Genomic DNA, 14,064 nt, shown 5'->3' with positions numbered 1-14,064 from the left:
CACAGCAATTATATGAAGCAGCAGGCCAGTCAGTAATGACTTTTTTGTTAGGGGAGTGCTAAGAACACTTCCAACAGAGCTCCATTACCTGGATTACAATCACAGTTTTAAATTAGGTACCAATGCAAGTAATTTATTTTTGTTTTTGTACTTAATTGGTCATTAACTTGTTCATGCCAATGATTTCTTTTCTATGCCAGTCACTCATTAAATATTTGCTGAAACACCCAGCCAGAAAAGTTCCCTATTGAAGAAGGAACATTTAAAAGCATTCCTTATAAAGCAGTTCTAGGGCTATGTGGCTCCTCCATTTCCCCACAAACAGTTTCTCTCATTACCTAGCACATAGTTTCACCGTTTTACCTATCATAATTAATAAAAGACCACAGGAGCATAGGAATAGTGATATTGGATTGAACTAATGGTCTATTCAGTATGTTGGTTCTATCAGTGGCCAGCAGCAGATGCTTCAGAGGAAGATGAAATGAACAATTATGCAATAACCTTCTCACAGAGGAAGTTTCCTCTTAACCCCGGCAGTTAACAAGAGGGTTTATAGCTCTTTTCTTTTATCTCCTCTAATGTATATGTGGATGTTCTCATTAGCCATATAAATGTTTAATCCCTTTAAAAATTCTACTAATCTTTGAGGATTCTGTGATATTTTGTGGCAATGAGTTCTCCAGGTTAATTATGCATGCGTAACAAACTATTTCCTTTTTATCAGTTTTAAATTTAAATCCAGCCCATTTATTTCTTTATAAAGTAATATGATGAATCTATATCGTGCAATTTTCTGCTTCAGCCATTTCACTTGAGAGAGTGTATGCATGAATATAATGACAGGAGGATGACCTAATAGACTTTCCCCTCTCTGGCTCTTTGGGCCTGTGTGTATTGTTACAGGTGGAGCTGGAAGCCCTCTGCTGGCAGCTCTCCATGCTGCAGGGAGGGGAATCCTGCTTCCAGATCCTCAGCTGTTTTAAGCTTCCCTGTTTCAGCAGGTTGCAGCACAGGTTCCTTTCTTAGTCTCGCTGACATATTTCTTAGGCACCAACAGTCTGTCTGCTGCCCCTTCATGGAAATAGAGCCTCTAAGCCCACCTGCCTGAGGTCCCCAGGACCAGTACTGACCCCAAGGTACCTCAGTAACTTACCTACCTTCTCCTAGAACTCCACTCCAAGGTGTGAGCCTCCTGGGCTACCATTCAACTTTTTCAGGAGGCCAGAAGATGTGTGGCATGTAACACACAGAGACAGACTTTGCACAGAACTCTAACACCAGGGTCTCTTTTACTTAACAGATAAATCCAAGAGAATGCAGATCATATAGAACAACACAAACCAGAGGCACAGAACAGGGGTGGCAAGGTGACATGACCCCATCACTTTTATCTGCTTTAAGAGCAAGCAATGGTGGAAGGGCAGAGAGGAGTAAGAGGGCGGGACCTTGGGGGAAGAGGCAGGGTGGGGCCTTGGGGGAAGGAGCGGAGTGGGACAGGGCCATGGTTTGGGCACTGGTGTCCCTCCCCCCCTACCCTTCTATGGAGCTTCCGACGCTCCTGCCACAAACATCCTCAACTCAATGCCTCGCACTAGCTCATCCTTCCCTGAGCAGTCCTTGGGGGCCCATCTGCTTCTGCATGCTGCTCCTCTTAGCTTGAGCTTGTTAAAAACATCCAAAGAGAACACATAAAGAGCAGCATCTGCCCTTTTTAACCTCTGAAGCCTTTTATCAGGTGGCAGCCTATTCAGCCTCCTCAGGTGACCTGAGATGTGTACCGGCTGATATTTTTGCTAGGGAATCTCTCCTCTGATAACCCAGTTCCCCTGGTTGGGACCCAAGCTATCGTTTGGATCCATTTCATTTCAGTGGTAGAGCTCTTTAAGTCAATGACCTTCTTTTGTTATCCCTTTATCACACCAGATTTTGGAATTTCAGTCCAACATGGAGGCAAGAAGAGAATAGAGAAGGCTAAAGGGATTGTATATTCAAAATGTAGTTGCAGTTTGGTAACATTCATACAGAGAGGTCATAATCTCACACAGAATTCATCTACCGACAGATTCCCCAAATCCCATGTGTGTGTATGTCCATCTACCTATAGATCTGCTATAGAAGTGTGACTGAACTGGAACCCCGAGTACAGATACAACCAAATCTTGAAATTTTGAAATCCAAAATCATGCTTGATTCCAAATTTCACAGATTCTTGGCTCCACAGCTGAGATCTATTGGAAGAACTGGGTGAATACTGGAGAAAAAAATCTGCAAATTTTTGTAAAACCCATGCTTTGTCCCCCTCAAGTGACTGGATCACAAAGAAATTTATGAGTCTGATGTGGCCTTTGAGCTGAGAGAGATGTCTTTGTGCTCAGGCACTACAGTGCTGTGACTATTACATCCAGAGGTTCTAGATTCAGTCCCTGCTCCTGTCCACCTAGAGGCATCATGTTACATTTGTTTGAATTTAAATATAATTTCCCTTCAGTCATGTTTGAAGATGTGTCATGTCTGCACCACATGACAATTTGTGCAATCAAGTTTTAGTTGAGAGATGTGATTTTGAAGAATTATTAAGTACCTGGGGGAAAAAAAACAATGTTAGCTCCTCCTGCTGGCTTTTCCGCACTAGCTATATATCTCTTGATCTGATTCCTGTGGAATTCTCACCAACTTAAGTCTTTTCTGCATGGAGACCTTCCTAAATCATGCACACTTTCTCCACTAATGCTGGTACATAATGAAGGAAGCAAACAAAAAGGGTCATTATAAATCCAGCTCGGTCAGAAATGTAGGAGAAAATCAATATTGGCCAAATGGAATTGAGCAACATTGGTAGGAAAATATTGGTCATCTAAAAGACTATTCAAAGCAATGGAGAGTAAAGCTAAAAGATAAAGAAATAATTGTGCTTTTAAGCAGTCAAAGTGCAAAATGGTTTAAAAAAGTAATTTAGATGATAATTTTATGAATGCAATTGACTCCAGTCAGTTATCAAAATCCACCAATCACACTCAGGGCTTATTTAATATCCAGTGGCTCTTCTAGAAGAGTCACTCACGATGAAGGAAAGGGGTGATATAAATGTAGGTGAGGATGAAGGAAATGTTAGAAAGTAGGGGGAAGAGAAAAGATTTTAATCACTGGATAGAAGCATTATCAAATAATTCAACAATGCCTGAATCGAAAGAGGGCTTTAATTTCAACTGAGGCTTCAGATAAGTGCAGAGAATTATTCAAGATTCAGTATAATCACTTATGATGTCATAAGATCTTCTCAATGGAGTTTACAGCTGCCTATAACTTTTAATTCATGGTGCATAACGTCCATATATGGTATATGGCTTTTTAAGCCTAGATGTTAATGTTGTGAGAACACTTTTCCTCCACTCTGAGATAGCCGAAAGCTCTGCGGCTGTATTCCTTTTCTACAGTCACTGCATATGTGTCTGACTCCATGTACTCTCACACCTACAGATATCTCTTGAACCAGATCCTTAAATTATTATATGAGGGGGATAGAGAAGGAGTCATCATTTTGAAGGAGTCACTATATTGTAACACATTCAGAAAGATCCAAATACCTGTCTGGTAAGTTTTCAACTTTCAGCTTTTGTTTGAAGCCAGAGAAGATACCTGTGTTGACTGGAATTTACATAGAGTGAGTATGCACTCCTGCAAACTATTCTCCACTTCCTGCATTAACTTGCCAAAAATATCCACTCCTAATGCTGGGCAAAAAAATTTAACCAAAGCTCTTTTTCTTCGCTGAAACATTTCATGCCAAATTCACCAAATTGTTCACCAAATTGTTTCATTTGGAATAAACAAAATAACAACAACAAAAGAGTATGGGAGAAGAGCAGTTTTGTTTTGACATTTTCAAAATGAAACACTGCAATTTTTCAAAATCAAAGTGACTTTTTTTTTCAGATTTTTCCTCAATTGTATTTTTAAAGGGTTAAAACCTTGAAAATGAAACAAAACATTTTGTTTCTGGTTAAAATCTTTCGTTCAACCTGAAACTAATTTTTTCAACACTTTCAGTTCAGCTACTGAGCCAAAAACAAATCAGTAATTTACATAAGTCCAACACCCTGTAACTGCTGCTACCCACAGTGTCTCCTGTCTGTATAAGACTCTAGTGACTACCTGAAAAAAATCACTGGACTAGAATAGCTATCCTCTAGCCAAAGCTATTTTTATCCCTCATAGCTTTTCAGATTCATTTACTCATTACAGACGTAAGTATACAATTCCTCTTTACTCCCTGGTTCCTTTGGCCTGAAATAGTAGCTGCTGTCCATTGACACCAGTTGTGGGGTATATTGGAGGACACAGGATCTGCCCAATGACAAAAAGCCTATTGAATTTAATACGATTGGATGGTCTCTATAGAAAAACTTGCAATGTTTCTTTCTAACCATACTATATACTATATAAAAGAGAATTCTATAGAATAGTCCAAACCAAAGTTCTATCATGTTTTTCCATAAGGGCACTATGAGCAAGTGACATTCACCGTGCTCCAAATAAAGTATAACAGGATTTATAATGTTGATTTACCCCTTTCCTGGGGTACGGCTCTAATAGAAACCTAAATAGCAACAATGGAATGTAAACTTCAATCTAACATTTCTCTACAAGCCTGACTGTTCTTTTGGTTTTCTGATGGTCTTCCCTATTTATTATGATCATTATCTATGATGAATTTGTATTGCTCTATCATGTGGGGGCAGTTATGCACAAGGGTATATACCAGGGATCGGCAACCTTTGGCCAGTTTGTTTACCTGCCGCATCTGCAGGTTCGGCCGATGGCGGATCCCACTGGCTGCGGTTCACCTCTCCAGGCCAATTGGGGAGGCGGGAAGCAGCGGTCAGCACATCCCTCAGCACTTCTTGCAGCCCCATTGGCCTGGGATGGTGAACCTCGGCCAGTGGGAGCCACGATTGGCCGAACCTGTGGACGCGGCAGGTAAACAAACCGGCCTGGCCCGCCAGGGGACTTACCCAAGGGTTGCCGATCCCTGGTATATACAAACACAGAACAAAAAGATGGTCCCTTTTCTGAAGAGCTTACATCTAAATATAAGACAGCAGATTAAAACAACAGAGAGACAAAGAGAACAGAAAGAAACAATGAGACAATACCAGTTAGGAAAAAGTGGTCATATCGTCCCAAGTTTCCTCTGGAAGAAAGAGTCACTCCCCTTGGTCCTATGAGTCAGCAGACCTTATTCATCAGCTTTCTGCAAGGTTCTAAAATTCCTGTTATCATGTGGATTAACAGAAAAGCCCTTCCACATTGTTACCAGAACATGAACATGGATCCCATGTGCCCCCACTCCTAGTCCTGCAGTCCCAATTGTAGTCAACCTCCACAGGGTAGCATGGACATTATCATATCCCTAAGGATTGCACTAGCATCATTTTGTGGCTGTTCTACCTACAATCATCGCATGCAGCCCCTCTGTGGAGCTCAGTTGATGAGGTGGGCCTAGTGCAGGGCATACAAGTCTGATTACCTTTGCTTTGAAGTGACCTAACACTAACCAATGGGTGCTCTTTGAGAAGCAGGATATGGGCATTTTTTGTTGTTGTGGTGGGAAATTGGGACTGAGGTACCACCACAGTAGGGAAAGACATTTTATATCTAAGAAGATGTTGGCAATAATGCAGAGTAAAGCAAATATAAATGGAAAAAGAATAGACAAAAATGATGCTGAGGTGGCAGTTGCAGGGAATCTGTTGATGTATCAAGAGGATACTGGCATGGTATGTGGAAGAAGGGAAAGCACATAGTCCTAGGCTGCAATAGCAATTGTCTGGAGAGACAAACCATCAGTGATACAATTCTGCTTAATCAATGATGTTTTAAAAAGAGGGAGTTGCTCCATGAGGTAGTCTTAGCTTTTCAATCATCCTCTTTTCATACCCCTCTTCCTTGCCCTCATCTGAAACTATCCAAATCCATTGATTTTCAGCGCATGATGCTCATCTCTTTACTGGGACCAGAAAGAGAGCTGGTGTAAATCATTGTAGTTTTGTTACCCAGGTTTTCTGAACCCAAAGCTCTTGGTAACTTTTACTCTTGGCGAGGCAGTGGAAGGAAATAAATCAATGGAGACACAGCCTCCGACTGATAGGTGGCTGGCACAAACAGCAGAATACAAGAGTGCTTTCATTTAAAGCTTTACTTTAGTTAAAACAACAAGGAGTGCGGTGGCACCTTAAAAACTAACAGATTTATTTGGGCATAAGCTTTCATGGGTAAAAAACGCACTTTTTCAGATGCATAGAGTTAAAATTACAGATACGGTGATAAATATATATTGGCACATGGAGAGAAGGGAGTTACCTTACAAGTGGAGAACCAATGTTGAAGGCCAGTTTAGTTAGTGATTAAATTTACAAAATCTGACTAAATTGGCCTTCAACATTGGATCTCCACTTGTAAGGTAACTCTCTTCTCTTCATGTGCCAATATATATTTATGCCTGTATCTGCAATTTTCACTCATGCATCTGAAGAAGTGGGTTTTTTATCCACAAAAGCTTATGCCAAAATAATCTGTTAGTCTTTAAATTGCCACTGGACTTCTCATTGTTTTTGTGGATACAGATTAACACGGCTACCCCTCTGTTACTTTAGTTAGTCTCCAGCATTTACAGACATCCACAACAGGTTAGTAAAAAAACTCAGAAGTCCCAGGGTCTTGAGGAGGTCTCAAGTGGATAACTACAAACATCCAGTGGTCAGCTTTCCATCTGCAGGAGAACTTGAAAGGTGCCCAAGTGTCCAATGAGGTCAGGTTTCTTCCTCTTTTTATACACAATTTGTTAGTAATACATAGCTTGTTCATTAAAAAAAAAAATCTGCTGAGCAGAAGCCAAGGTAAGTGTGGAGATTTCCAATCTGTAGTTCTCCATCAGTTAACCAGCTGTATTTCATATAGCAATAGTTAACTATTGCCAGTTTTTCCATCTTGCAAAACCGTATGCTTTGGAAAAACAACTCAAGTCAGGAGGGCAGAGGGTCATGTTTACTCCTCCTGGTGACTCACTTTGCCCTCCTGGTCTGCTAGTTGTGATAAGGATTCCGAAAGGCCTCCATTTAGCTGCTTTCAGAAATAAGCATAACAATTGGTATTCCAGCTGCTGGCAGTGGTTTTAAGCATGTTACTGGGCTCTGGGCTATCAAAACTCTGCTCCTAGTTTGATAGAATAATAATAAATCCCAAATGTTGGTATCTGCATTATCTCTATGTACTTGCCAAATGTGGGTCAGTATCATTCTCCTCATTTTACAAATGGGAAAAATGAGGCACATGGGGGGAAGTGGCTTGCCCAAGTTTGCCCTACATGTCAGTGACGGATCCAATCAACAAGCCACAGCCATAGGCAGTGAGTTATATGGGCCCGTGGTGCCCGAGTTCCACCGATATTCAGGAACGTGGGCCTGGCTCCACCAATTTTTGTGCTTAAATTTTCAGACCCATCCTGTCCATAGGATTGACTGGGGCAACCGCCCTGGGCCCCTTGCTTTGTGGGGCCCCATACTTTATGGGGACACAGGGTCCAGGATGGACTGGGAGTTAGCGAGGGGCTGGAGCTGGCAGCAGCGAGTGACCCAGCCCCAGACTACCCCATTCAGCCTCTTCCTGCCCCTGCTCCGCCCCCACCCCTCCCCCACTCCATCTCTTCCCCAAGTCCCCACCCACCTTTTCCCGCCCCTGTTCCACCCCCTCCCTGCCCCTATTCCACGGTCTCCCCCAAGTCACCTGCCCCTTCCATGCCTTTTTCTGGCTTCTGCCCCCTCCCCCGAGTGATGCCGGGAGCCAGCGGAGTGGAGCAGGCTGGGGCCAGGTCACTCGCTGTTGCCGGTGCCAGGCCCCCTGCTAACCACCCAGGCTGCCCTGTACCCTGCATCCCCTTGAAGCATGGGGTCCCCCAAAGCACTGGGCCCAGGGTGGTTGACCTGGTCCCTGTTACAGACGGGACGATTCTGCTTTGACCTATTTGGGGCACCACAAAAAATTATACAATCCTGGCACCCAAGGCCACACCTCCTGATTCCTAGCCCAGTGCCCGATCTCCTGCATCCCCTGAGCATGATATCTGGAAAGTGGGTAATCCTGAATTATTTATTTTATTGCATGGACATGGCTTGTGATTTCTCCCTTATGGTGGGATTTGTTGCTGAGTTTATTTACAAAGGAAAATGAGTTCTCTGGATTCTGGGAGCCATGCAAGGGGAATAAGGGGAGAGTAAATCTACCCTACCCCATGAGAGGCCAAGTGGGCTGTAGTCCGATTTCTCCTTAGGAGTTGGGAGAACAGGGGCTACACACCCAATATTCCTGTCAGAGAGCAAGTGGACAACAGCAAATTAGACCCGTGGCTCCATCCCCCCTACTCAAGACTAGCTGGCTAAGAGCAAGAGTAGAACTAAGCTGCAGAGGGATCTCACATCTTATTCCTCAACTGGAGCAAGAAGGGAGCAAGGAAGACCTGTAATTGCTTGAGTTACAGTTCCTTCTATGGGCACTTTCCTCTGAGGCATTGCAGTGTAGAGCCTCAATCTATCTCTAAACAATTAATGTTTTTACAGGACTGTCAAAAGTGTAGGACCTGGTATTGGCACTTTGCTATATTCTTATAAATTGAAAGAAATAAAATTTAAAAAAATGTCTTCATGTATTTGCATCATTTATGTCTTCAACAAAGAAAAATAGCTTGGGAACTCCTATTACAAATTAGAATACATGAATTTATTTTTTAATTGAAAAACTGAATGATAGAAACTTTTTGTGGGTCAATGTCTCATTTATAGAAGTGAACTGATAAAAAGGACACATTTCAAACAATCCTCAGAACAATGTTGAACCCCAGGGACATACTTGATATTCTAGCAGAGAAGAAGCTCCTCAGATGGTTTTGGAAACATTCTTAAGTTTTATGTGTTTCTGTAAAGAATAAACAAACAGACATTTTTGGCCTGAAGCAGCCAAAGAAACATCTAATAAAAGGAGATTTGAGATTAAAAATTCAAGACAAAGAACAGTGTATGACAGCTCAACAGATATACCTTACTATGCCCTTCAAGAACTATGTCTGAATCCTAGGCTAGGTTTTGCCTCTGATGTTTGGAGTCCTAATTCTGCTACAATGTAAAATTTCTCCATAATGATAGAAGAATTTGGACATAAAAGGAGAAACAATTGCAAGACCCACCTAGTTTATATGTATATACATGTCATCTAGAGCCTGGATATGTTATTTAATCTAGTCTATTCTCTTCATAACTTCTGCATAATTATTGTATTTATGTCAAGTACTAGGATAATTTTGAATTGGCCAATTTTGCTTTTGTCATCAGGAATCAAAGTATTATTTGTGTGGGAATATACAGAGTAACTGTAATAATGGGAGTAAACACCAATGGATGTGCACCAATAATGGGTGTAAACTAGCACAGTTCCATAAAAGTGAATTGAGCTATGGCAATGTACAATAGCTGAGGAGCTGACCCACAATATATAGCTTATTTTCACGGCAACTGGCGCTGAGCTAAAAATCATACAGCCAAACAACAACAACAACAACAGGTTTGGGTTTGGAGTTCACCAGCTACAGGAAGAGCAGGAAGGAAACACCAGGCCCTAGTATGCACAACAATTACACTTCTTTCAATATTACGAATAAAAAAGTAGAAAAGGAGCCCAAGGAAGACGGTAGGCCCAACTATTGACAATAAGCCAATCAGTTAAAGGGAGTCATCAAATAGGTAGAAGCAAGAGATCCTGATCCGTGAGTCCATAATGAGGCATCTGTGTTTAAGGCATCTAGCTGCTGTAAGGAAACATGGGGAAGTGTCCTTGGTGCCACAATCTTTCCATCTACCTTCAGCTTCCACAAATATCCTGTCTCTTGCTATGAATGTTTGTATCTCTCTTTTGGTGCATTCCAGTTGGGATAAATTTCTGTGAACAATATCCCATCCTCAATATTAAGTAAAGCATATACAAATTCTTTATCTGGAAATAGCTATCCTTAGGTTCTCTTGCTGCCAAAGTTGTACTTTAGAATTTTGGTATGTTTCATATCCATAATTAAAGTTTTGAAAAAACTAACCTATAATAACAAATACAGTATGTCAATGAAATGACATATGGTATAACTTAAAGATAATGAATCATTATGAATGATATTAATGGTCCCTTAATATTAATGTCATTCTGCTAATTTAAGATAGCAATTAATTTTGTATATGAAACACATCCAGGTGCTTTGATTCATGTTTTAAAAATTCTTCAGCTGCCTAATTCTCATAATAGTTTTGCATATTACAATTAATATTGTATAACTTCCATATTTTACTTTTTATTTTTAATGTGCTCTTGCCAGGACAGCCAATTAACACTTGGAGAACATACTTCACATTAATACTATTTATGGTTATATGCAGTAATTATATTTAAGATGATTTCTGTGTGTTAGTTTATTCCACCGACAGCATTAAATTAATAAAAGCGTATCTCAGCTAATTCTCATACATAAATTATGTGCCATGGTCTCTAAAGTTTTTGGAAATATTGACTTTGAAGCCCTTTCATATGTCTCGAGGACCCATTATTAGAGATTTTTTTTTTCCAAACTGAGGGGTAATTGGTAGATGCAAGTGTTTTAAGAGGAAATTTATCCCATGGTGCCATTTGATAAATCATGTTATGTACATATTTAAAATAAGTGCAAATAGAGGGATTCACAGTTGTTGCTTGTTCTCAAGAAGAGAGAGAATTAAAACCATCTAAAGAAAAGTAGACATAAAATTTCATGACTAGAATATTGATATAGAAGGGTATAGCTTGTTCAGGAAAGATAGGCATGGGAAAATGGAGGAGGTACTTCATTATATATCAAAAATATATACTATACTTCGGATATCTCCGATGGTTGGTGTTTGTTGGAAGCATCACCTAGTAGTAAGGGGGTCAGGCTTTCTTAATGTGTGTGTGTGAGAGGTTGGTAGGCAAGACCAGGCCCTCCTACTCCACTGGACTCCGACCCAGGGCCCTGTAAGGGTCACCAGTGGTTGAGCACCCAGGAGCACCTTAAGGCTACCCTCCCTTGGCCACTTCCTACCACCTAGTCTATTGTCTAAGTTTTGCAGTCTGTTGTGAAAAGGTACTAATTGAAACTTCAGTCTGTCTGGGCCCAGTAGGTAGGCTCCCCTTCTCCAAGAGAAGGCTTCTGCAACACTTCTCCTCAGGAGTTCCCAGGGCAGATCCTTCTTCCTGCCTTGTTAGCCCTCTTCTGAACAGCCTGGCTTCCCTTTAGGTTCTGCCTCCAACTGGGCCATGCACTGCAGCTGCAGCTGGGCAAGGTCATCTGGATCCAGAGTTGCTCTTTAACCCTTTCAGCTCTCGTGTGGGGTTTATACACTGGGTCACAAGATCCAGAAAGGGGTGAGCAGTTAAAAGTCTCTGAGTGAAGATAAAAGAGGAAAAAGATGGGCAATATCATGCTAATGGTCTATTATAGACCCCCCAAATTAGAATGATAGGATGGATGAAGCATTTTTAGAACAAATAACAGAAATATATAAAACACAAGACCTGGTACTAATGGGGGACTTACACTACCCAAACATCTATTAGAAAAGTAATATGGCAAAACACAAAGTGTCCAGCTAGTTTTTGAAATGTACCGGGGCATTTTTTTTTCTGTTTCCGAAGGTGGAGGAAGTCATCCGGCACAGCTATTTTAGACTTAATTCTGACTAACAGGGAAGAACTGGTTACAGATCTGAAGGTAGATGGCAATATGAGTGAAAGTGATCATGAAATGATAGATTTAATGAGTCTTAGGAAAGGAAGGAGTTAGGGAAGCAGAATAATGACAATGGAATTAAAAAAACATCATACTTTAACCAACACAGAGAACTGGTAGATATGGCCCCATGAGAAAAAAAAAAAAAAAAAAACGAACTGAAAAAGCAGTTCAGAAAAGCTGGCAGTTTCTCAGAGAAGCATTATTAAAGACACGAGCAAACTATCCTGATGTGAAGGTAAGACAGAAAGAATAGGAAGAGGCCAATGAAACTCCATCAGGAGCACTTTAGTGACCTGAAAGTCAAAAAAAAAAAAAAAAAGTAATCCTACAGAAAGTGGAAATATGGACAAATTGCTAAGGAAGCGTACAGAAGAATAGCTTGTAGGGACAAAATCAAACAGACTAAGGCACAAAATGAATTACACCTAGTAAGGGACAATAAGAGAAGGTCCTATAAATATATTAGGTGCAAGAGATAGATGAAAGAAAAGGGTAGGGGTTCTACTTAGTGGGGGAAAAGAGCTAATAACAGACAACATCAAGAAGGCTGAGATATAGGTGTTTAAAGCCTACTTTGCTTCAGTCTTCACCAAAAAGGTTTAATCTGACCAAATATTTAACACAATACATTTTAATCACAAGAGGGAAGGAACATAAGCCAAAATAGAAAGAAAAGGTTAAAATATTTAAATACATTAGATGTATTCAAGTTGGCAGGGCCTAATGACATTCACCCTAGAATACTTAAGGAACTAGCTGAAGCAATCTCAGAACTCTTAGTGATTATCTTTGAGAACTCATGTAGAACTGGGGAAGGGCAAACATAGTGCCTATCTTTAAAAGGAGGAAAAAAGGAGACTGGGGGACTGGTCAGCCTGACCTTGATACTGGAACAAATTATTAAACAATCAGTTTGTAGGCACTTACAAAATGACCAGTTATTAGTAATATGCAAAATTTCTCAAGAAGAAATCATGCCAAACCAATCGGATTTCCTTCTTTGACAAGGTTACTGGCCTATTAGATACGGGGAATCTGTAAGACATGATATATCTTGATTATACTTTTAGAGTGGTAGCCATGTTAGTCTGTATCAGCAAAAACAACGAGGAGTCCTTGTGGCACCTTAGAGACTAACAAATTTATACAGAAAATACAGGAGCAGGTATAAATACATGAAAGGATGGGAGGTCAGTCTAACAAGACAATTCAATTGTCTCGTTAGACTGACCTCACACTTGGTAAGGCAACTCCCATCCTTTCATGTATTTATACCTGCCCCTGTATTTTCCACTTCATGCATCTGATGAAGTGGGTTATAGCCCACGAAAGCTTATGCCCAAATACATTTGTTAGTCTCTAAGGTGCCACAAGGACTCCTCATTGTTTTTTCTTGATTATAATAAGGCTTTTGAGTCTACTTCTATAACTTTTCTCTCTGTATAGCTAGGATAAAATCTCTCTTCACTTGTAGCTGCTGTAAAATGTTTTTATCTGTTAAGCCAATAACCATCCTGTCTCTGATATTTTCATGGTTTGCATTCTCCAAATAAATTTTCAGCCAATGTTTAAACAGCTGTTATACAACATTCAACATTTCCCCTGGCCTTGAATTCGCTGGTGAAAGCATACTCTTTCATAAACCACATTTCTCTGTGATATAAGATGTGCATCAAACATAGACAGAACCCTTTCATAGTGTGACTATCTTCAGTAAAGTAAAAACATGTAAAGATATGCTCTGCCTGCTTTCCCATAGCATAAATTAAAGAAGATACCTGTATATCACCAGTTACTTTGTGGAGTTTGTTTGCAATTTGAAATCTTGCTAAATATTGCTTCCAGTCTGTCCATTGTGAAGGATTGTCACAGCTAAAGTTCTCTGGGGCACTGAAAAGTGGTGTGGTTGCTGTTTATTCTGTCTGCAAAGTTTACTGTTTTTCTTCTGTTTCTGTTCTTAATTTACTTCTGACACAATGTCATGTTCTTCTTTACCGATATGAAGTGCTACAGAGCTTGCATATACACTCCAGATATATTCATCATAAGATCCTTAAATGTTCTGCCAGATATGAGTTCAGTTCATTTAAATAAGGTATTTTATGCACAGTGCCTCCTAGTAGTTCAACAATATAATATAGTTTATGATTCCATTACATAGGAATACTTGGTCCTGCCTTTGTCTGGGGCCTTGTTTACACTACTGCGGTAAGTCGATCTAAGTT

Source organism: Malaclemys terrapin, chromosome 1 (assembly GCF_027887155.1).
Source record: "Malaclemys terrapin pileata isolate rMalTer1 chromosome 1, rMalTer1.hap1, whole genome shotgun sequence".
NCBI classification, from domain to species: Eukaryota; Metazoa; Chordata; order Testudines; family Emydidae; genus Malaclemys; species Malaclemys terrapin.
This window is presented reverse-complemented; position numbering follows the sequence as displayed.